Genomic DNA, 21,949 nt, shown 5'->3' with positions numbered 1-21,949 from the left:
AGGCCTGCTGTAGTTGTATAAAACAAACAATTACATTCAAACCCTACAGTACAATAAAAGGATATGTTTAAATGAACAAAGTATGAGTCCTCAGATGCAGTGTAAAGGAACAGCTGTGTCTGCTGAGGCTATTACATCTACAATGGTTACTATGGGCTTCCATTTGCATTGCAAATGAACACTGCAGGGACATAATTATAGTGCACTCTCTAGTAAATCCATCCATCAAAGATGTTTTTAAAAAATAATAATAATTATATATATATGTGTGTGTGTGTGTGTGTGTGTGTGTGTGTGTGTGTGTGTGTGTGTTATATACAGGTGCATCTGAATAAATTAGAATGTCGTGGAAAAGTTCATTTATTTCAGTAATTTAACTCAAATTGTGAAACTTGTGTATTAAATAAATTCAATGCACACAGACTGAAGTAGTATAAGTCTTTGGTTCTATTAATTGTGATGATTTTGGCTCACATTTAACAAAAACCCACTAATTTACTGATATGCACCTGTATATATAATGCTGTGCTTTTGAAATTTCTATTAAAATTTCTATAAAATTTTTATTCATCAGTGAATCCTGACAAAATATATGCCTTCCACAAAAATATGAATCAGCTCAATTGTTTCCAATACTGATATTAGTAAGAAATGTTTTTTTTTTGTTTGTTTGTTTGTTTTTGTTTGTTTTGTTTTTATCAGCAAATCAGTATATTATAATTATTTCTGAAGGATCATTTAACACTGATGACTGGAGTAGGGATGCTGACAATTTTGCTTTACATCATAGGAATAAATTACATTTTAAAATATACTAAAACAGAAAAAAGTTATTTGACATTGTACTCATTATTTCAGAAATATAAAACAAAAAATTGTATCAACCCCAAACCCAAATAATTATAATTATTACAATTAATTATAAATATATAAAAAATATTAATTTTTATATATTACTTGTATTTGTGGCACTATAGTTTTGCAGTTACAACTACTTGCAAGGGTTTGAAGTCATTCTGAGTGTGTGCACTGTAATGTGGCATCCTAGCAACAAACACCAACAAGTAACTCGAGACTCCGGTTGTAGATGGACATCTGAGTCAGTATCAGGTGTTCATAAGACACACACACACAGATGAGAGTCTACAGATCCAGCACTAGGACCCAGAAGCTTCCCAGTCCCCGCCTGCTTTCCCACATCACTCACTCCTCTCCTCCCTACCTGAACTACACACTCCAGGATGGAGCAGAGAGATGTCGCAGAGACCAGAAGACGACTAAGACACATCCGAATAGACAACAGCTGTGCCTACTGGTGTCATTTTTCTTTCCGTGTACACAGCTTGTAGGTTTTGCCTACTGCAAATGGACAACGCGATCAGAAGACTTGAAAGAACCTGAACAAGTCAGCAACTATGTAAAAGCCACAACCTTTTATAGATTTAATAGAACTAACTTCTATAGTATTCAAGCTGGATTTTATCTGTGATTCCGAAGTGTCCCACCATTGGACTTAAACTGCTACACTTGGACTAAACAAGAGCTCATACTCAAGTGTTTAGAATCAGTCAGCAAGTGTAAAGTTGTAGTTATACTTCACTGAACAACATCTAGATTATCTGGACTGTATATGTGTACCTCTGCGTGTAACTCTGCATACAGCCATGGGGAACGCAGCTGGAAGTCTGGAGATGTCACCCGGACGGGACGTCAAACGGCCCCTCAGCACTTATGGGCAGAAACAGCCACCGGCCCCTAAACTGCCCCTACCACCTGAGGACGAATTAGAGGAGAGGTTCAGCATGGTGTTGGTACGTACATGACAAAAAATCCCATAATGCAGTAGACTAAAAGGAGGTTCAGTTCTATTATGTCTTTTACTTTTGAAGCTTTTTGCTGACTTGGAATGTAGAAAAAAACATGTTCATGTACAGTACTGTATGTGTGGTTGAAGCTGAGATGCCCACTGCAGTAATTATAAATATGTTTGATATGCACCATGATATGCATCTCTTTGCTTGCAAAAGCACCTGTCTGAATGACATAATACAGCTAGTTGTACCATGTTAGGTTGTAGTCTGTGATGGAATGTGTACTGAGGTGATTGCATTCATATGCATGTTTGTGAAATCTGTTAAATCTTTTGAAGTATGAGTGTTATGCATCAGCGAAGCTGTAATTGGGAGACTTTAATGCGTCATTAGGTGTTTTTCATGTGCTTTATCTACTTGTAACATCTGCATCTAATTTCTGATGAGTGCACAGTATGTGAGTGTGTGGCTGCTTAATACTTTATTAGTTTAAAGTAGTATGGGTTAATCCAGTGATTACAATCCTGTCATTTATTCACTGTTACACCATTCTTAACTGGTATGACCTTCTTGCTTAAAGCTTGTTATAAGAAATCTTTCACCCATAGATGAGAATTTTGGGAAAATGTACTTACCCTCAGGCTATTCAAGATGTAGATGAGTTTGTTTCTTCATCAGAACAGATTTGTTCAGATCACCTGTTCACCAATGGATCCTCCTGCAGTGAATGGGTGCCGTCAGAATGAGAGATAAAAACATCACAATAATCCACAAGTAATCCACACCACTCCAGACCTTCGATTAATGTCTTGTGAAGCGAAAAGCCGAATAAGGAGAGAATATGCTCAGATCAAGCACCATTTACAAGAGCAAACAGCCCAAAAAAATCTAGACAAATATATTGTTGGGTTTTTTATCGGAGAGGACAACAGGGGATGGACTTTTTCACTGGAGGAAGTGTTATTATGGACGCATATTTTAGCCGAAAGTAACAGTTTGATTGGTTGTGTTTGTTTGTTACAAACATGCAGCTTTCCACTCCACAATATGATAATTGATGTACTGGAGTGGTGTGGTGGGGATTATTGTGATGTTTTTATCAGCTGTTTGGACTCTCATTCTGACGGCACCCATTCACTGCAGAGGAACCATTGGTGAGCAAGTGATGCAAATCTGTTCTGATGAAGAAACAGACTCATCTACATCTTGGATGGCCTAAGGGTGAGTAAATTTACAGTAAGTTTACATTTTCACCTTTAAAGTAGTTCCACACACCAGATTTCAAATATACAATAGCTTTATGTGAGGAGCAGACAGAAATTTAAGTCATTATTTACATTGTGGAATCACATTAGCCATTAACATCTTCATTTGTGTCCTACTGGATTTTAATAAACATGGGGTTTTAATAAACATGTTGATTAAAAGTATTATGATTATATAACTCCACACACCTTACCGCAATAAATAATACATTATATCAGCACAAAAATGATCCAGCCCTGTTGGCCTGCTGGCCGGTTATAGTTAAGGCCTGGAACAACCTACTTATCAACCAGTTAATCTATTTCAAGAAAACTGTGAACCAGAATCACAGTAGTGTATTTTACATGCTGGTTTCCAGTCTAAAAAGACCAAATTCAACAGTCCACATTACACAAGTACCTGTATTTAAAATGATTATTTAGCCGGTGTTTCACTCTTTATATAACGTAAGTCTGGCTCTAGTGCTTGTTGGTAAAGTCAGCTGTAATTTATTCCATGTTAATTAATTTACTCTGCCAATATCCTTAAGGCTGTTCCTAAATCAGATAAGCACTCAACACTTTCCCATCATACAGCAGTGAAAGTATTAAAGTGCACATACAGGCCCTCCATCCAACTCAAACAGTTTCATTTTATCCAGTCGCCATCTACAATGCCTACGGAGAAAGAGAGAGTTTGTGACATGCTGTTTGTATAATGGAAATAGAATGCAAATAGTGCAAGCAGCACCAGCAGCATGTTCGTGATAAAGCACACAATTAAAAGAGCAATCACTCAAAAACACACCTAGTCGGGTACAAAATGTAAATATTACATGTCAAAGCTTCAGTGCAATAAACAATAAACAAAAGTCTTGCATAACACTAACAGTGGGCATATACACACACACAAACTCAGAGAACTCTGCATTCTTTTCTTTATGAGGCAAAATTTATGTGTATAAAAGCAATAGTTTTGTCCTTGCTCGCACATGCATGTGTTATAACATTTAAAACATGCAAGCTGATGCTTTCTACACTGCCTTGCCAAGGGGAGGAGCGCAAAACATCTGCATAAACGACAGGCATGTAATTATACAAATAGCCCGTTCAGTTATTGATTAGATATTATATTTTGCATGTGGCCACTTACCAAAAGGACAAACCATCCATCTTCAGCTGTACTTCAGCCTTCAGCTTATCTAGAAACACTCAGGACAAAAATCTATTAGATACAATGAATCAAAGTCAGCTCTAAATGTATTTCAATATAATTATTACTGCAGAAATTAGTCATAGGAACTAGGCTGATGGTTGAAAACAACAACAGTATGAGAAAACCTCAAGCTGAGCTCTTATGAGGTGTAAAGTGAAGAAATTATGCATTTTTAATGTGCTTTATCTACCAGTATCATCTGCATCTAATTTATGATGAGCAGTTATTTTATAATCACTAAGAAGCTGTTATAGTTTTTATTATTTTGAATCTTTCATTTTTATATTTTCATTTTCATTAAAATATATATGTAATATATATTTTACTTTTAATTTTAGTTTCAGTTTTAGTTAATAACCCTTTTTTAAGTGACTTAAAAATGTAATTTTAAAATTTTAAATAAATATATTACAAAATCCTTGAGGTGATTATAAAAGCACCTGATTCGGCTTACAAATACACAAAAAACTAAGCTGAAAACACTATAATCTTCTAGCATAATTCTGCTGAAGGTAAAATGGTATGACTGCTCTGAATAAACATGTGCATTACTCTCTGCACGTGTACTGCAGTTTACAGCATGCTGCATTGCTGCATTGATCAATGACGCATAAATTATTGCATATAAACATTTTGAGTATTTTGAGGATTCAAAATAACATGTGATGAAGTTATGTTAGCTGACCTTGTTCTGAAAATGGTTTAACTGTTTTCAGGGATAGAACAAATAGAAAAGACAAAGAAAGGGCAGATGTGTTCAGAAACAGGAGAAAAATAAAGCAATCAGTGATGGTTAAAGATTTGGAAGTGTTTTGTCCTTGATTCTATTTTTTTCCAGCCTCCTTGACCTTATTTCACAGGTAGAAAGGGTCAGCTATTATAAAAAGACAAAAGAAACTATGAGATCTGAATTAAAACATGCAAAGATAACACTGTCTACATGACAGTCGCAACCTGGCAATTATAACCTTGACAATTATAATCAACGGAGTTGTCAGCACCTCAGGTGTTCCATAAAAGAAGACTGTTTGAGAGGTACTGTGTGTGTGTGTGTGTGTGTGTGTGTGTGTGTGTGTGTGTGTGTGGGCGTGTGTGCGCGCGTGTGTGTTTGCCCTAAAGCAATATTTCTGCAGATTTTTTTCTTCCATTGACCTGTTTTGCAAATTAGGACACTGTGCCATGCTTATGTGCCATACTTAGTGAAGAACCATAATTATATATGCACAAAAATAAAAATGACAGCAATAGTCAAACATGATGTTCTGGATGTAACTTTAACAAGTCACATACTCTACAGCTCACAAGTTTGGGGTCGGTAAGATTTTTAAAATATTTAAAATATTTTTTTATTTTCTGCTAATCAAGGCTGCATTTATTTGATCAGAAATGCAGTAAAATAGTACAATTGTGAAATATTATAACTATTTAATATAACTGTTTTCTATTTGAATATATTTTAAAATGTAATTTATTCTTGTGATCAAAGCTGAATTTTCAGCATCATTATTCAAAGTCTTCAGTGTCACATGATCCTTCAGAAATCATTCTAATATGCTGATTTGCTGCTCAAGAAAAATTTATTTCCAATGTTGAAAACAGTTGTGCTGCTTCATATTTTTGTGGAAACTGTGAGGATTCAAGATTCTTTGATGAACAGAAAGTCCAGAAGAGTAGCTTTTATTTGAAATAGAGATCTTTTAACATTATAAATGCCTATACTGTCACATCTGATGTTTCGTCTTCTTCAGATTATTTTCATACAAGAGGTACAAAAGTTTTCCTTTCACTTTTCACAGAAAACATGATTTCATAGGTCTGACGTGTATAGATATAGATATTTAGACTGTTAAGTGTATTTGCTTTGGCTTTTTAGTATACAGTTCTTGAGTCTTGGTCAGTCTTGGGTTCACAGGCGGGTCAAAGAAAGGCTAAATATTAGTATAGAGTTCATTGAGATCTTTTGCAATGTTTCCAAAACAAATGATAAGATTCCTGAGCTATCAGCTGAAAGATACAGCAAAGGAATCAGACACAAAACAAACACTTAGAATTCCTGTCATCTTTCACAGCAAAACATTTTGTTTCATTCTGTCAAAGGACCTCACCAGCTGTATGAAGAAAGTAAAACCACTTTTTAGGTAAAAAAATAAAATAAATAAATAAAATAACAGTAGGGCATGTGGAAATTTGAAAATAATGATTAAATCAGTGGTGTTTGCTTAATGTTCCTCATAGTCAAAGATTTGAACTAACCACTATTCCTAAGTATTAGACTTAAAGAGATAGTTCACTCAAGAATGAAAATTACCCGTTGATTTACTCACCCTCAAGCATCCTATGTATATGACTTTCTTCGTTCAGATGAATAAAATCGAACTTATATTTAAAAATATCCTGGATCTTCCAATCTTTATAATTGCTGTAAATGAGGTTTGAGGTTTTGAAGCCGCAAAAAGTGCATCCATCCATCATAAAAAATACTCCACATGGTCCCAGGGGGTTAATTTTGAAGCAAATCGATGCATTTGTGTAAGAAAAATATCCTTATTTAAAACAAAAGGGATTACTAGTGACAGAATTACAAGAGAGTGGCGTTCCAGCCAATGATATAAAACGTAGGAGTAGTGCAAGCTATAAATATATTTTGGAAATTGAAAACGTATTTCACAATTTTACTGTGTTTACTGTATTTTTGATCCATTATATGCAGCCTTAGCAAGCATAAGAGAATGGAAGATGACCTTGAAGATGATTTTCATAATGTTGTACATGCATCGTGCACACACTGTGTGTTCTGTATCATCCGATGCTCAGATGAGTCACTGATGAGGTAATTCTGTAGGACCATAACAGTTTGTGTGTGTGTGCAACACAAATGCAAACACTCATGCTGTTCATAAATAATTTAGGAGATCGTCATAGCAACAGGGCATTCACACAGCACTAATCTGCTGGTTCAGAAAGGGCATTCTTAGAGTCAGCATACCTCATTATACATGTGATCTGTCCGCTGCTCGTAAACCAGCTCACAAGACACATCCGCTTACTCATCAGTTTATATGTGACCATCTGCAAACAAGAGTAACGTGTGACTGGTGCCACAGTAACTCTGCATTTAAACATAGCAATAGTCTGGGAACTAGATCGGAAGAAAATGTGGACTGTGCAAAACTTGCCACTGAGATGTTTGGGGGCTATGGGTGGTTAGCAGGGCATTTTTATGTGTGTGTGTGTGTGTGTGTGTGTGTGTGTGTGTGTGTGTGTGTGTGTGTGTGTGTGTGTGTATGAATAAATTAATGCTTTTCTTCAGCATAGACACGTTAAACTGATCAAAACTGACAGCAGATACACTAAAAATATTTCTATTTCAAATGTTGAAATGTTGTTTTTTGAACTTCATTTTTGCCAAAGAATTCTGAGAAAAAAAGTTTTAACAAAAACATATTAAAGATTTTATTGTATATTCGATCAAATAAACTCAACCATGGATAATGGTTCAAAATAAAGTTCTTTGTTGAGCCCAAAAGTGCTGTAAAAATAATTTTTAAGAGTTTGCCTCAATGCAATAGAACGAAGGACTCTATAGAATTAATATAAATGCATTCAGACTTACAAATGCTTATGATTTGTCTCTTGCTCTGTGATTGTAGAATTCCATGAATCTTCCACCTGACAAAGTGAATCTGCTCTGTCAGTACGACAACGAGAAGAAATGGGAGTTAGTTTGTGACCAGGTGAGTTAAACATATAAAATCATTTACTTTTTACACATTTTTATTTACCATAAAGCTGTTTTTACTATTCTAAATCACATATCACACCTTTAAAGGGGACATATAATGAAAAACACAATTGTCCTTGCTCTTTAAAAAAAAATTTAATTAATGAAATGACTACCATATGACCATATAAATAAATAAATATTCAGCAAATGACTGGCAATCATAGCATGTGTCATTTACACATCAAAGTCTTAAAGGTACAGCAACATTACAGATCATGAGGGTGGGAAATATTTACGAAAAAAATATTCTGCTTCTGATGCAAGAAATGTGACTAATTGTATATGTGGACTTAAGGAGAACCTTCTGGTTTCTCTCATCAGGAACGGTTCCAGGTGAAGAATCCTCCGTCAGCATACATTCAGAAACTTAAGAGTGTATTAGAGCAGGGAGGAGGCAGAAAGGTACAGATATATGTTTGAGCCTGTATATGTGTGTGTGTTTAAATCTGAGAGTGCGATACAGAGCTTGACCAATTATTATTAAACTGAAATATGCAAATGATTTTAATTAATAAAATTATATGTGTGTGATTTGTAGTTTAAAAGGCGAGTCCAAGAATCCACACAAGTTTTGAGAGAGTTGGAGATCTCTTTGCGCACCAATCACATCGGGTAAGAGCCATCACATGACATGCAATGTTATTGACAATGCATGTTACTGGCCTGATTACATGATAAATGAATAGACTTTTTTAAACTTAAAGTTTATCACGTTAAAGGGATAGTTCAGCCAAAATTCAAAATTTGCTGAAAATGTACTCACGTTCAGGCCAGCCATGATGTAGATCAGTTTGTTTCTTCATCAGATTTGGAGAAATGCAGCATTACGTCACTTGCTCACCAATGGATCCTCTGCAGTGAATGGGTGCCGTCAGAATGAGAATCCAAACAGCTGATAAAATTCCCCAGATAACCCACATGCCTTAAATCTGTCATTAAGAAGATTTTTTTTACTTCAATACACTGTTTCTGGCTAAAATACGAGTCCTCTATCCATAATATTGCTTTCTCCATCCATTCTGTCTGGCTAAAACAGCCTTGTCGGAATCAGAAGAGAAATATGCACAGATTACCGAATGCACAAAACTCACAGAGCATCATTTACCAGTGAAAACAATATGAAACAAAAATTCTGATGGATTCTGATGGGAAAGGATGTACTTTTTCACTGCAGTAAGCATTATTATAGATTACAGACTCTTATTCTGACGGCACCCATTCACGATCGATTAGTGAGCAAGTGATGTACAGTAATTTTCATTTCTCCAACATTACATTCTCCAAATGTGTTCCCATGAAGAAACAAACTCATCTAAATCTTGGAAGGCCTGAGGCCAGGTGAGTAAATTTTCAGCTAATTTTCATTTTTGGGTGAACTATTCCTTTAAATGCAGGTTTCTGAAACCTGGAAGTCTGGAAATATCTGTGTCGACACTGGACTGTAATTACTTTGTCACTCATAATTTATCTCAGTTGTGCTCCTTTTGTTCTTCATTGTATTGTTCTCTCTGTCTGTTCAGATGGGCAGAGGAGTTTCTAAATGAAGAAAACAAGGGTTTAGATGTGCTAGTGGACTACCTCTCTTTTGCTCAACGTGCAGTGACGTATGTACACACACACACACACACACACACACACACACATTGTCCAAGACACAATAGAGGAACCTAAATTCTTAATGTGACAAGGCGTCTGGGAAGAGAACATATTCTGACCATCCAATGTCTAAAACCAGGCCTCTGATGCCAGTAACTAACACTGCTGTTATATTCATCAGCCTGAGCAACAAACAAAGTAACAACAAAGCAGAACTTTATGGTGTGATTTTAATAGAATTTAATCACCACGGCTGTATTTATTTGTTTAAAAATACAGTAAAAACAGTAATATTGTGAAAACATTATTACAATTGAAAAAATCTATTTGAATATATTTTAAAATGTAATTTATTTCTGTGATCAAAGCTGAATTTTCAACATCATTACTCCAGTCTTCAGTGTCACATGAGCCTTTCAGTAATCATTCTAACATGCTGATTTGCTGCTCATTTCTTATTATGTTGAAAACAGTTGTGCTGTTGAATTATCATGGAATCATAAGACAGACGCTTACTGTTTTTTACAGATATGACATGGACAGCTCTGATAATGGAAGCTTTGACGAGAAATCTGTGGAAGATTTGACCAACAGTGCGACAAACTCCCCTACCCACAATTCCCCACGCTCAGGACGCCCTTTCACCACAAGGTCAGTTATGGAGTATAAACCACTCTGAAATTATGAATTATACATTTTGCTTCTTATTTAAGCAATTTTTAGATCTGTATGTCATTTGTTGTGAAGTTCTTTGGTCCTGAATTGAAGAAGAAAGCATGTTTCCGTATTATTCACAAATAATTGTATATAGAACATAACTTCTACAATACTATTTCCAGCTTTACGCACACTGACAATAAAATCTACAAAAAGAAACATACATTCACAGACCCAGTCACAAAAAACAACATGCACACGTGCGAAACACTATCACTATAACATCAAATATGTCTGCAATGTATTTTTGAGATCAAAACACACGATCAAACACACACACACACACAAACACACCCATCCAATCACTTCTATCAGCATCAACTGCATTCCTGTTACACAGTTTGTTTGTTTGTTTGTGTGCGTCTCTATCACATACAGTACTTTGTACTTAATTAATTAGTTTATCTATAAAATATTGACTTTTTTAAATCATCTATTTCTTCATACAGAATTTACTGTATATGTAAACATAAATATCCATATGTGTGAGCTGGTTTCACATGATCTATCTTTACATAATATAATCAAAAATAACAACAAAAAGAAAAAAATATATACAAAAAGAAAAATATTATATATTTTAATAAATAAAAATTCTAAAAAGTTTTTAAAATATAAAAAATATATAATCCCAAATAACATAATATAATAAAAAATTAATTATAAAAAAAGAAAAAATATATAATATTTAAAAAAAATTATATTGAATACAAATATTTATAAATATTATTTATTTTGCTCAGGAAAGCTCTGCGATATTCGCGTCTGCTCAGCCAGAAGAACCACCTGCACCTCTGCATCATGTGCCTCCGTGCCATCATGAACTACCAGGTACTCCTCATCTCTTGCTCCTCTAATCTCGTCTCATCTCATCTCTTTTCTTGACTAATGTGTTTGTGTGTGTGTGTGTGTGTGTGTGTGTGTGTGTGTGTGTGTGTGTGTGTTAGTTAGGGTTTAATCAGGTGATGGCTCATCCCAACTGTGTCAATGAAATCACACTGAGTCTCAACAACAAGAATGCCAGGTGAGAAAACAGTGTGTGTGTTTTAAATGTTTTGTTTCTACAATACTGTACTTACATATGTGTGTGTTCATGTTTAGGACTAAAGCTCTGGTTCTGGAGCTCCTTGCTGCTGTATGTTTGGTTCGAGGAGGTCACGAAATGATTATTGCAGCCTTTAATAATTTCAAAGAGGTAAGAAAAGACTAACCTTCTTTCTCTGTTCATCCATCTCACTCTTCTTATCATCATCTCTCCAACTCAATGTGTCTCCTTGGTCTTATTGTGTACAATTCAACTCTGTGGGGAGAAAACAACAACAAGAAATATATCTTAATCAAAAAAAAGAAATAAAATAAAATAAAATATACCAAAACATAGTGAAAAAAAATTTTCTAAAAAGAATAAAAAGACAAATATTAAATATATATTTTATAAAAAAGACTATGAGTTTGTCTTAACAAATACAATCGAATATACCAAATCATAATATAATATGAAAAAGGAAAACGTATTTAAAAAAGGAAAAATATTATAATATTAAATATGTGTCATAAAAAAGTTGTGTTTAATAAAATATGATGAAATATACAAAATGATAGTATAATCAAAAATAATAATTATTTTTTTTAAATAAAGTTTGTTTTAATAAAATGTAACCAAATACAATATACCTAAACATATAATAATAAATATAACAATAATAAAAAAATGTACAATACTAAATATGTATTATAAAAATAATAAAAAATAAAAAAGTTAAGTAATAAAATATAATCAGATATAATATACCAAGACATAATATAATCAGTTCTTAAAAAGAAAAAATAAAGAGAGAGAGAAAAAACTCATTCATACATTTTTAAGTATAGCTTAACTGTCCAAATACTTTTTAGGGCCACATATATGAGTAATAATATTCTAATATAATATGTGAAAAATAATTACATTTCATCAGAAAATGTGTAATAGCCTAAACCTCACCCAAACTCTAGTTATTCTCTCAGACGCTGAATGAACACAGACATGTGATGAGAAGTAACCTGAAGCTCATACTGTTATATCAGCCGTTACACGAGAGAGACAGACATGACAGAACTAGATCATTCCCTTTATAAAGACACATGATCAGCTCTCAACCTCGTACATTCACACAGACGTCAGTTTGAAGGTCTGTGGGTTTATTGTCACAAAGACATTTTGTGTGGGAGATGATTCAGATGCATATCAGTGACAGCAGAAAGGACTACATAAACTAGAGCTAAAACTGAAACAAATATACCTTATCTGCTTAGGGACTTCCCATTGTTCCCATTGTTTCTGTGAATGCACATACTTTGCATAAAAATAAAAAACTAACACCCTCCATCAATAAATAAAAAATATAAAAATAAAATACATATAATATATTAAACAAAAAACAAATAACACATTTTCAGATGATAAATGATCCTGTGACATCAAATATCACTGAAAGTCTCGTAATGTAGTAAAATGTTCTTACTTTATGGTCAAGTACTTGCTAACAGGCACAGTGTACAGTAAACTATGGTCTCTGAGGAACCTGTGAATGTGTCTGTATGTTCATGCAGGTGTGTGGAGAGAAAAACAGATTCGAGAAACTCATGGAGTATTTCAGAAATGACGACATCAACATTGATTTCATGGTGAGGACCTACTGTATAAAATGCTTCATATGTATTTATTTTCACGTTTTGTCAGATTCTTACACTCATTGTACAGTATTTAGCTCAACAAAAAGGATGAAGGAGCATGAAAGACATCTATATTTAGGGTACACTGACTTAATTTATCAGTCATTCTTGAGAACTTTTCCACTTTAGGACAAGCAGAAAGTTTAATATGTAAAACTAAAATATGTATTTTAATAATTTTCTCACAAATTCACCATATTAACATCACATACGTTTTACATTCCAGACATAGATAAAGGTTTTTTAATGAAAACTGATCAAAATCTTTCCCCTTGTCACCTCTAGGTGGCTTGTATGCAGTTTATCAACATTGTAGTGCACTCAGTAGAGAACATGAACTTCCGAGTGTATTTACAGTATGAGTTTACACAACTGGGACTAGACAGCTATCTGGAGGTGAGCAACTACTGTTTAATGTTTTGAGCTTTTTTTTTTTTTTGAAAGACATTCATACTTTTATTCAGCAAGGATGCATTAAATTGATTAAAAGTGACACTAAATACATTTATAATTACAAAAGATTTATATTTCAAATAAATTCTGTTCTTTTGAACAGTCTAGTCATCAGAGTGTCCTAAAAAATGTATATTGGTTCCCGGAAAAAAATATGAAGCAGCACAACTGTTTCGATAATATCGATAATAAACAGGAATGTTTCTTGAAGAAAACAAATCAGCATTTTAGAATGATTTCTGAAAGATCATGTGACACTGAAGACTGGAGTAATGATGCTGAAAATTCAGCTTTGATCAGAGGAATAAATTACATTTTGCAATATATTCACATAGAGAACAGTTTATTTAAATTTTAAGAATGTTTCACAATCTCACTGTTTTTACTGTGTTTTTGATCAAATAAATGCAGCCTAAAATGCGGTCTGAATTATTTTGTGTGTCTGCGTGTGTGTGTGTGTGTATGTGTGTGTAGAAGTTAACTGTCACTGAGAGCGAGAGGCTGCAGGTGCAGATTCAAGCGTATCTGGACAATGTGTTTGATGTTGGAGCGATGCTAGAGGACGCCGAGGCCAAAAACACAATAATGGAACATCTAGAGGAGCAACAAGAACAAAACACACAGGTACACATCTATCTGTCTGTCTATTTTGGTATAATGCCACATTATGCACATCATATTTATTTATGTAAATGAATAAATACACACACTAGATCATATTAAAGCACTCAGTGTATGTTGTGCAAATCAGTTAATCACTAGACTGCAGCAGTGTGAGAGTGAAGCTGTTGAGAAGACATCTGAACTCGAGAAACAACTCATACAGAGTAGGAAAGAGGTGGAGATTCTGAAGGTAACACACTTTGCTAACACACACACACACACACACTTACTTTTACTCCTGTTTCCAGGCTGTGAAGCTTTCATGTGTGTTTCCAGGACAGTGTGAAGGAGACACAGGCTCAGCTCTCTCAGCTGCAGCAGAAGGAGAAAGAGAGAGAGACACACAGTGAGAAGGAGCAGGAGCGAGAGAGAGAGAGACAGCGCTCCGCTAAAGATCTGACCGAGCTGGAGAAGATGGCCCAGGTTCTGGTGGATCGAGGTCTGATCCGCATGGACAGATCCCAATCCGGCTCTCTGGAATTACACATTATGCCAGCCGCTAACACAACAGGTGAAGATCCAAAAATACATATAACCAGTGTTACAATTACATCATCACTTACATCAATTTCTTTATTGTTTCTATATAATTCTAATGATACTTTTTTATTTATAAAAATGTTCTGTACTTTTGTATCATTTTCAGAGTGTAATCTGTTGAAATTTGTTTAATCTTTCCAAACCGGGTTATTATCATCATTAACTGAAACTAAAACAATACAATAAAATAAATATAAATAATATATAATTTAAAAAATGGCAAACTTTTAAACAATTTGTAATGTAAAAAATTTAAACATTTTATTACAGCTTTAACATTTCTCATTTTCATTTAGTTTAACTTGATGTACTAAAATAACTAAAACTGAAATAAAAAATTACCATAAAGAATAAAAAAACACAACCAATAAAAATGACAAAAAAACTCAATAAAATTACAAAAGCTAAATAAAAACTTTTTTTACTAAAAATATTTTTACACAAAAATTAAAATGAAATGAAAAATGAAAACTATCAAAAATCATTTTTTTTTACAAAAACTAAAATAGTAGTCCAGTTATACTAAAATACAGTTAGACAAAATTAACCTAATTAATGAATTTTATACAGTTATATATAATATAATATAATATAATATAATATAATATAATATATATAATATAATATAATATAATATAATATAATATAATATAATATGGGTCCTGAAGCAAAACAAGTGAACAACTACTTCCGTGTACAATTTTATAGATTATTATAAAAAACTTCTTTATTTTGAAAACTTCTAGCAATGTAATATATGCTTATATGAATATTTCATTTCCATGAAAATTTTCTGCTAATTAAAATAATAATAATAGTAATAATAATTATTATTATCTTCTCTTTTAACTCCAAGATAACAGTACAATAGAAATAAAGGCCTCACCTGTGACGCAGTCTCCGCCCCCTCCTCCTGTCCCTGCCCCTCCACCGCCACCTCCTCCTCCGCCCCCTATGAGTGTAGCCCCGCCCCCTTCACCTGTGCCTGGAAGGACAGGAACTGTAAAGACAGGTGAGAGAAATGATGACAGTCATGTACTGTACAACAAAACTATAAGATGTTGGAATCATTTTGAATGAAAAGTGAAGCTGTGCACATTACACTGAAAGATTTGCTTGTGTTTCTTCCCTCTCTCTGTGTGTGTGTGTGTGTGTGTGTCTGTGTGTGTGTGTGTGTGTGTGTGTGTGTGTGTGTGTGTGTGTGTAGGTGTAAAAGGTAAGAAGCCAATCAAGACCAAGTATCGCATGCCACTGCTTAACTGGCAGGCTCTAATGGAGGAACAGGTGGCCGGCACCGTCTTCACAGAGCTGGATGATGAAAGTGTGCTTGGGGTCAGTTCTGTGTGTGTTTTAACTCGACTTATTGAAATGGATGAAACAGAGGCATCTGAAGAGTATTACCCATTAAAAACTTTTGCTACTTTGTGCTTTTTCTACTTGAAATAATTTTTGTTAATTTTTTTATTATTTATAAAATATTTTATTATATAAAATGTTTTTTAAAATTTGTTTTTAATATTTATACATTTTATTTTATGTCATTTTTTATTTAAATACATTAAACAGGTCCACCTAAAAATAGAGTTGTTACAAATATTTGTTGCTTTTGTCTTTAAATATATTTTTGAATTAATTATTAAATATATATTTATATCAAAAAAATTCTAGAAAAAAAATCTATATAATTAATAATAATAATAATATATATAAATGTTTTTTTAACAAAAATACTAATTTTTTTTAGGGCAAGTCTTTCCCTCTTTGTTTGTGTGATTCTAACCTGGCTAATAGGAATGCATGAAACAGGGAAATAGTATATATTTATAAATTATGCGTTAATAAAAAAAAATAAAAAACTTAAAAGCTAACCTTTTAAGGGGTAGTTTTTGGAAATGCATGAAATAGGATCTCCTGAAAATACAGTTGTTAAAAATATTTGCTTTATTATAAAACATTTTAAAATTAAATTTTATTTTGTTTTTAATATTCATGTATTTTTTTGTCTTTTTCTTCTTTAAATATATTTGTTAATAATTTATAAAATATTTATAAATAGCCTAAGCCTACAATATAAAACAAAATACATAATTATTGTTTTAAACATTTATACATGCTATTTTAATGTAAAAAAAAAAAATGCTAAATGTTTTAGGAATAGTCTTAAGTGGTTAGAATTAGCTCAACATTTAAGACACTACAGCTGATGTCACTCACCTCCCTGTTTCTGCTCTGTCTGAAGAGTTGAACATGGACGTCTTTGAGGAGTTGTTTAAATCTAAAGCTCAGTCTGCTCCTGTGGATTTCGGCACTCTGAAAGTGAAAGTGGCTCATAAAGCGTCCAGTAAAATCGCTCTACTGGAGCCCAACAGAGCCAAAAACCTCGCCATCACGCTGCGCAAAGGAGGCATGAGCACTGCGCAGATCTGCACTGCGATCCAAACGTGCGTACAACAGACACACTCTTCATACAACCAAAATTTGCATGTTTCAAACTAATCCCGAAACTCTCTGTGTGCAGGTATACTCTTGATTTGCTGAACTCAGACTTTCTTGAGCTGCTGGAGCGTTTCATCCCGTCGGATTATGAGTTGAGGTTGATTGAGAAATACGAGCGTGAAGGGCGCCCCCTGCTGGAGCTGTCGGAGGAGGACCGATTCATGGTGGCCTTCAGCAAAATCCCGCGTCTGGCACAGAGAATCAGCACGCTGACCTTCATGGGCAACTTCAGCGAGAGCATCCTGCTATTAAAGCCTGTCAGTAAAACATCAAAAAAGACTCATCACAACAAAATAAATTGCGTCACCGCAGCTGCTGTTTGAAGCTCGGTCTAGCCTAAAAAAAAAAAAATCATTTTAATGCAATTTAAGCAGTTCATTTCAGTTTTTGTTGCTGATTTGAAATGTATAATTTAATTGTGAGATTTCAGGATTCCCCCATTCATTTAGATAGGACTTTGTGAACAGACTTTCCTTGAAAGGTTCTGTGATATTAGGAGGATGCATTCTTGAATTTAACTTAAAATCTATCTATCTATCTATATATATATATATATAATATATATATATAATCTTATATATATATATATATATATAAAATCCTGGTCTTATTTTACAGCAATTAAATGCCATCATTGCTGCATCCATGTCAATCAAATCCTCCAGCAAACATGCAAGAAGATTCTAGAGGTAAAGAGAATCAATTTTCATTCCCTTACAATAAAAATAATTTCTGCAGTGAAAGCTGATTCTTTTTTCTTTTGGGCTAGATCATTGTCTTGCGTGGGGATAAGGACATGAACGTGGGAAGAGAGGATCAGCATATGGATTTCGACTCCAAAGTCTGGACCTGGTGAGACAAAACATCTTTACAAATATGAGATTTTGGCATATACTGTAAAGCAGATTTACAGTTTAAGTTGATCGGTGTTACTTCCAATATCTATCTTTTCAATAGATGATTCACATTGTGTTTATACACTGAAAAAAAAATGTAGTAGGTTTTGCTATGAAAACACAATTTACACAAATAAAACCAAAATTTTGAAGTATTTTCTTGGAACAAAAAATAGTTCAATAATCTTTATTTACAAGAGTGTAATTCACAGGCACACCTGTGCAATAATCATAGTAGTCAATTCACAAGGCCACACCTGTGCATAATCATGGTGTCTATCAGCATCGGGATATGCCACACCTGTAGGGATGAAATTATCTCGGCAAGGGAGAAGTGCTCACGAAACACAGATTTAGACAGAGTGATTGTGAACAATATTTGTAGAGAAATAGCCTTTTTGTACCTAGAAAGAAGTCTTAGATCTTGGAGTTCAGCTCAGGAAAAATCGGGGGCCAAAACAAAAGTGTTGCGTCTATAATGTAGTGTTCAGGGTATATATATATATATATATATATATCTATATATATATATAATATTATAGGGTAAAATAATGCCTAACATACACAACAAACACAAAAAAAACAAATAAAATAATTAAATTCACACAAACGTCATGTAAGCTTATTCAATTAAATTAAATAGCATATTTGACTTACACATGAAATACAAATAAAATATTTACATTTATGCATTTCGCAGAAACTTTTATCCAAAGTGACTTGATAAGTTAAGAAAAGATGATAAGTTCATGATAAATGATTTGTCAATTTATCGCGCATCTCTCACATTTTCACTCTCAGCTTCTGGACATGAAATCCACAGATCGAAAACTGACACTCCTGCATTTCATCGTCAGCATCATACAAGAAAAATATCCTCAGCTGCACAACTTTCACACTGAACTACACTGTCTGGATAAAGCTGCACTGGGTGAGCTTGCACATGAACACACATTCACATCAGCTCACCACTACAACTCTAAGTGTGTATTATTTTTTAATTATTTCTAAAACATTTTAATCTAAAATATTTTTTAAACGTGTAATATATTTTAATTTATTATATATGTAACTTTTATTTTAATTATAATAAAATAAAATAATAAATAAGAAAAATAAATAAATAATCAATTAAATAAAAATAATTAAATTAAATTAAATTAAATTAAATTAAATTAAATTAAATTAAATTAAATTAAATTACATTACATTACATTACATTACATTTTCTTGCTGGGCTCATAGAAATGCATGAACTAGGCTCACCTGAAAATAGAGTTGCTAAAACATTTGCTGCTTACTGTTTTTTTCCTTCTTGGTTTTTTTATTATTATTTAATATTTTAATATAAAATATTTTTAATTAAATTATATTTGTTTTTAATATTAATGCTTTTAATGATTTCTAAAGTATTTTAGATAAATATTTGTAATAAAATAAATATATAGTAATATAATATATTTTTTACAAGTTTTATTATATGAAAATGTAATCCTTAAATGTGTTTTTAACCACTTCTTGAGAATGCTGAGGGGAATTTAGATGCTTATTTAAACACAAAATTGGCATGTCCACAATGTCAAACTTTTACATAGATCACACTTTTCTTTTCATCCTACTATGATAAAGTACAATTAAAACATATAAAAGAATATTTGCAATGATTAAAAACTAAACAAATGCAATCAAAACAATCAAAGCCAACTCTGAAGCTAAAAATTCTGGGCTGGTAACCTAAAGGTTGTACGTTTGCTGAAAGCATCTGCTAAATGAATGCTGTATATTTATACACTGACCTGCATGTTTCTCTCAGTCTCTCAGGACAGCATCCTCGCAGATGTTCGATCTCTGGAGAAGGGAATGGAGGTGGTTCGTAGGGAATATTTCCAGCAGAAAGACAGCGCTGTCCTCACAAACTTCATGTCCAGTAATGGCAGTCAACTGCACTCTGCTGTAAAATACAGCAAAACACAACAAAAGCAGAAGAAGTTCAGATCAGTTCAAAATCATTTGCTAAATCATCACTGAACAGCAGTGAATAATAGCTTCTACATCTGTGTGTCTCTACAGGAGGTCTTTCACTCAGTGGTGGAGTATTTCGGAGAGGATCCCAAATCCACACCTCCTTCTGTGTTCTTCCCTGTTTTTGCCAGATTTATTAAAGCATATAAGGTGATGAAATTATTACCTAGTGCTCATATCACATCAGCATATATCATACTGGAAATAAGAGATAAAAATCACAATGACAAGCAGAAAAAAATTATTTTGCACCAAGTTTCACTCAGAAACTGCTAATAAATTTCACAAATAATTACAAAGAAATGGAAAGTAACACATTGAATTTAAATGTTAAGTAGAAATGGTATTATAAAATGTACTCCATAATTTTTGTTTTATTTACAGTCTATTTATTTATTTATTTATTTATTTCTACATGACATGATCTGATTAATTAGTTCTGTTTGTTTCAAAACCTCCATATGACACCATATAATGCATTTAGATTCTAGCATGCTATTTCTAACACCAATCCTTTTCTCCTGATCTAGTATATAGACAGTATGTACAAATATTGTTTTCCAGTCGTTCCTCCAGCGTGTTGATTGATGGATGAGTCTCTCTTTCTCTGTAGCTGGCCGAACAGGAGAACGAACAGCGCAAGAAGAACATCTCTGAGACTGATTTCGGCACAGATTTACACATCTCTGACTCTCCTGTGAACACTGCAGTGACTAACAGGGTAATGTGCGACAGACAGACACAGAAACAACGGAGAACAGGAAGTGAAACATCAAGGTCTCACAGGTTTATTGATTGATGTGTTCAGATGCCGGCGATGCCACGCTTCCCTCAGGTGGATCTGATCGCAGAGCTGAAGCGCAGGCAGATGACGCCGCTCGTGAGAGAGGGCAAAGACGGAGCCATCGAGGACATCATCACAGGTCAGGCTGAGCTAGACTTACAGCACAGAAAGCCAATGCCCTAACTTTCAATGGTATAATAAGCATGTGATTGTACCATTGTTAGGGGTTGTATTATAAACGGCGGAAATAAAACCCAGTGCATACCTCTATGCCAAACATTCAGGGAAAAAATAAGATCAAATAAAATATAATCTAAATTCATTCAATTACATTGAATAAATTTGACATTCTGCTTTCTAAAGAATGGTCAGAAATTATGACAATTATTTTATTTTATTGACAGCCATAGTTTTATATAATGGTGAGTAGAAAAATATGCTGTCAACTTAAAAGGAAAATAAAATTTAGATAATATTTTATACACATTTATAATAATGACAATATTTATAAAAATGTCTATTTATATATAAATATATTGAAAAATATTAGCATAAACACCCATTTATACAATACAAATATATAATAAAAATGTAAATATAGTATTTATAAATATGTTAAAATATATTTATATAATATACATTTGTATAAATTAATTTATATTATAATTTAAATCTAAAAATAATATAGTATTTATAATAAATATATTAAAATGTATTTATTTTTAATGTTTGTGTAAAGATCCATTTATATTATAAATGTTTTATTTATATTTTTAAAACTTTATAACTATATAGTATTTATTAACTATAAATATAAAAATATACTGTATTTTTAATTTTGCATAGACCCATTTATACTTTAAAATAATAAAAAAAAACATAAAAAATAATAAAAAAAATTAAAAAATAAAAAATACAATATACATATTACAACTATAAAAAACACAAATAGTATTTGTTTATAGTACATTAGCCTAACTGTACATTGATATAAAATTCAATTAGGCCAGTG

The 21,949-nt window shown here is 33.0% G+C and overlaps 1 long non-coding RNA gene and 1 pseudogene across 1 annotated transcript; one reads left to right on the top strand and one right to left on the bottom strand.

Moving 5' to 3' along the window:
* Positions 1–1,664: 1,664 nt before the first annotated feature.
* On the top strand, positions 1,665–21,488 carry LOC109085479 (annotated as a pseudogene).
* On the bottom strand, positions 11,530–15,662 carry LOC122142220. Its single transcript, XR_006158451.1, has 3 exons — positions 15,626–15,662; positions 14,430–14,511; positions 11,530–11,668 (listed from the first exon to the last, which is right to left on the bottom strand). It is a non-coding gene; the product is annotated as an uncharacterized LOC122142220 (long non-coding RNA).
* Positions 21,489–21,949: the final 461 nt, after the last annotated feature.

The sequence above is a fragment of the Cyprinus carpio genome, chromosome B24 (assembly GCF_018340385.1).
Source record: "Cyprinus carpio isolate SPL01 chromosome B24, ASM1834038v1, whole genome shotgun sequence".
NCBI lineage: Eukaryota > Metazoa > Chordata > Actinopteri > Cypriniformes > Cyprinidae > Cyprinus > Cyprinus carpio.
The sequence above is the reverse complement of the archived record's forward strand: the minus strand, read 5'-3'. Positions and strand labels throughout refer to the sequence as shown.